Source organism: Cupressus sempervirens, chromosome 4 (assembly GCF_028749045.1).
Source record: "Cupressus sempervirens isolate cs-2001-9-10 chromosome 4, ASM2874904v1, whole genome shotgun sequence".
Taxonomy (NCBI): Eukaryota; Viridiplantae; Streptophyta; class Pinopsida; order Cupressales; family Cupressaceae; genus Cupressus; species Cupressus sempervirens.
Genome location: NC_143121.1, coordinates 182,608,803 through 182,612,388, shown reverse-complemented (window position 1 = coordinate 182,612,388; position 3,586 = coordinate 182,608,803). Strand labels below are relative to the sequence as shown.

At 34.1% G+C, this 3,586-nt stretch overlaps 1 pseudogene; it reads right to left on the bottom strand.

Moving 5' to 3' along the window:
- Positions 1-642: 642 nt before the first annotated feature.
- LOC149560582 (peroxidase 5-like) lies at positions 643-2,218 on the bottom strand (annotated as a pseudogene).
- Between the last annotated feature and the right edge of the window lie 1,368 nt (positions 2,219-3,586).

Below are 3,586 nucleotides of genomic sequence, written 5' to 3'. Positions count from 1 at the left end.
AAAATCATTAATTGATAATAAGACTAGGCCCATTACCTATTAAAAAAATAAAATATTTGAGTCTCTCATCCTTTCATCTGAAAGCTCTTTGGCTCAAGTCTAGTTGATTTTCAAAGAGAATAGGTAATCTCACCAAATAATAATAAATTATTAATAAATAATAAGACTTCGACCCATTACCCATTAAAAGAAAATAACATTTTTGAACCTCTCATCTTCTCATCTGAAAGGTCTTGTGCTCAAGTCTACTGAAATTTAAGCAGAATAATTAATCTCACCAAATAGTAATAATCATTAATAAATAAATACATAATGAAAGACATAGTTTTTTTTTTTGTTTTGGTCAAACAAACCATTGCTTTGCCTCAGCTGACCCCTCAAGGTAGAAAATAGCCATGACTACGGCCGATTCCAAAGAGCGAAAACTGTCACTTGAAGTGCTTATTCAATCCAACTGGCACAGCACTCTCCTTGCTATTCAGAAGCTTGACCTTGTATATTGTTACCGTCCCTCACGTTTCACACCTCTCTAATTTAAGGAGGTGTGTACAGAGACATTATTGAAAAAGTAAATCTTGACAGAAAGCCCATTTACAAATCACACGATCACACTCACCAACAAGTAATAAACTGATCTTAGACTCAATTTACAATTCGGCAGTTTTTCCTGATTTCACCTTGAGAACCAGTGAGTACTTCTATGGTGCCCATTTTCACCATTGCTTTGGCAAAATTGGTCTTCCACATTGATGGGTACCTCGAACTAATCTGAACAACTTTTAGAGTCTCAGGATCTGTGATTAAGGTATGATCAGATGTCAACAGTCCCCTGTTTCTGAGAAGCTTCGTGTAATAAGCACTGTCCAGCGTGGATGGTGTAGAGGTTTCCATTGGGACAACTGGATCAGGAGGAGGTGCAACTGGACAGCTAAGCTTCAGTTGCTGGACCAGTTGAGGCTCTAATGAAGGGTCTGCAACACCTGAGTTCTTGAAGTTGTAAAGCCTGTCGCTAAATGAAGAGCAATGCGACACACCCATGGAATGACCACCTGTGGCAAAGGAAAAAAGATGAGATATTTTTCATTTCAGCATATCTAATAGTTCTACTCTTTTTAACTCAATTTTGATTATTTAATACTTTTAATTTATAAATCAAATTTTAATATATAATATTTATGTGATATCTAACTCGTCTGCAAATTCTTAAATATTATAGTACTTGCCTGATAGAATTACCATTTCTTCTTGAAAGAGGCCTTTTTGGTTAAATAAATCAGTCAACTCTGTGACATTGAAGAAGGGAGGAGGTAAGTTCCCCGGGATCGAATCACTGGTAGAAATCCTCCCATCTCTGCGTCCGGCTGGAACATCCCAGTGAATATTGCCAACCTGAAATAGAAAATATAATTCTTATGTAAGAACCATTTTAAAATGATAATAGTAGGTGGAGTGTTATGACAAAAACATCTTAACAAATATTTTACAATTTTTAGATCGATTGTAATGGTAGATATGTGTTAACATATAGTTTCTAAAAATGAACTTTAAAAAAAAAAAAGTAGAATGCAAAGACACGAGCATAAAGTTTACTCAAGCATCACAAACTAATATAATAAGTTTCTATTAGAAAGCCTGCGCATGGAAACAGTTAGGTCTGAATAAATCAAATTAAAAGAAAGGAAAAGCTGATATTGCAGGTGGTGTTGTGTGAAACTAGCACACTAAGTCAATGCTTAGTGCATGCTATTATTTATGTTCATCTGTGTAGATGTTAACGAGAATTCTTAGTTTTCGAGGTAGAATGTTAAAAAGGCTCGCCTTTTATCTCAATGTCATGATATTGAATAGATGTATTCATATTAATGGAAAACCGCATATAATGGAGTACACAGAACCAATAACTACACAGAAGCAATCTCGTGTAGCAAATGCAATTATGTCCGCGCATGACACTATTTAAGGAAAAACTGATTCTAATATCATTTTAACTTCGTCTATCAGTTCAAAACCACGAAGACTTGGAAAATTTGCAGGGGATTCTTTCTCTGCTGTATTTCCTGGTGTAGAATCTATAAGAATGGATCCATCACAACCCTGCAAATCAGAAAAAAATTATATTATCATAGTTAACCCAATTTTATATCATAGTGGAAGTAAGTTGAACTAAACTACTTATCTTAACAAAACAATCATGGAAATGCATCCTTATAATGGACGGGGCCAACGTAGGGTCCCTTTTTAGGGCTTCAAAAACTGTCCACCTGACTATTGATTCAGCTTGAGGGCACGCATAGCCATAATAGCCAACTTTCAGCCCACAATAATCATCAGCCCTTACTGAAACCATCCATAACATTGCCAAAACTGAAAAAAGAATCGATTGTTTCATTGTTATCAAGGCTAATTCTCAAAAGTTACTGAGATGCATTTTGCAGAATTGATGTCTTCAAGTCGTATATTTATTGAAAATGCATGAGGCATCACATCTGCTATAGTCTATGAATTGTTCAACAAAATATGATTAAACATATATTTTCCCCGCATTAAGTGCAAAGCAACATTCACGTCGTAAACGAATAGAGTTGAATTATTCCACTTTTAAATCTAAAGGGATAGTTGCATTATGTGATTGAACATCACCATATTTACTTAATCGTTAGAATATACATACTCAGAGAGAGAGAGAGAGAGAGAGATAACGTCGGTAAACTCAATACTATTTGAAATCTGCAAATACACGCCAGTTGTATATAAAGGAGATATATCAGTAATTACATGGTCAGAATGATAGAAAATATCAAGGGATAAGCTCCCAATTATAATAACATTTTCTGAAGGCGACTTTGAATGTGTCATATGTTTTCAACAAGATTGCAAGTTTCAAACATTTTTGTTTAATAGCTTTCACAGCTGTAATGATTTAAGCTCCCTATGGAAGACTGGTCAAGGACAAAAGACGCAAGTTGTAGAGTTGTGTCATGACGTTCGTATAGCTTATCCAAGATTAGAAACAAGACCGTGTGGGGTCGAGCTTTATTGGTAATTTCATACTAAACTCTTAAATAGAAAAACGATGTATGTATTTTTATATACTTTCGATTACTTTGCAGAGACAGAGATTGGAGGATAATGGCAATGAAATATATTAGAGGGCAAAACTAACGATGCTGTCTTTTATTATTTATTCATTAACAGATATGAAATATAAACCTTTAACATAGGATTTAGATAAAATACAATCACAGAAGTAGTCGATTAGAGCAATTAGGAAATGAATGCCATTGGAAACGATTAGGTTATAGTCTACTTTAAGTCAGAATTCTGGTGTTGTTTATCAGGTTACATTCTAGTTTAAGCAAGTGAAATATTCGATCAAACATTAGAATCATAAAGTGCTGAGCCATAGAAGATAAAATTGAGAAAAAGAAATACAGCAATATGAGCTACATCATATGGGACACAGCCTTTACTAATAAACAAATATGAATAATTTTCAACACCTTTGGGAATCTAAGTACAAAACATAAGTGGGATAAATAGAAAAAGAAATCAAATACTCTTTTCTTTTCATTGTTTCTTCTTATGT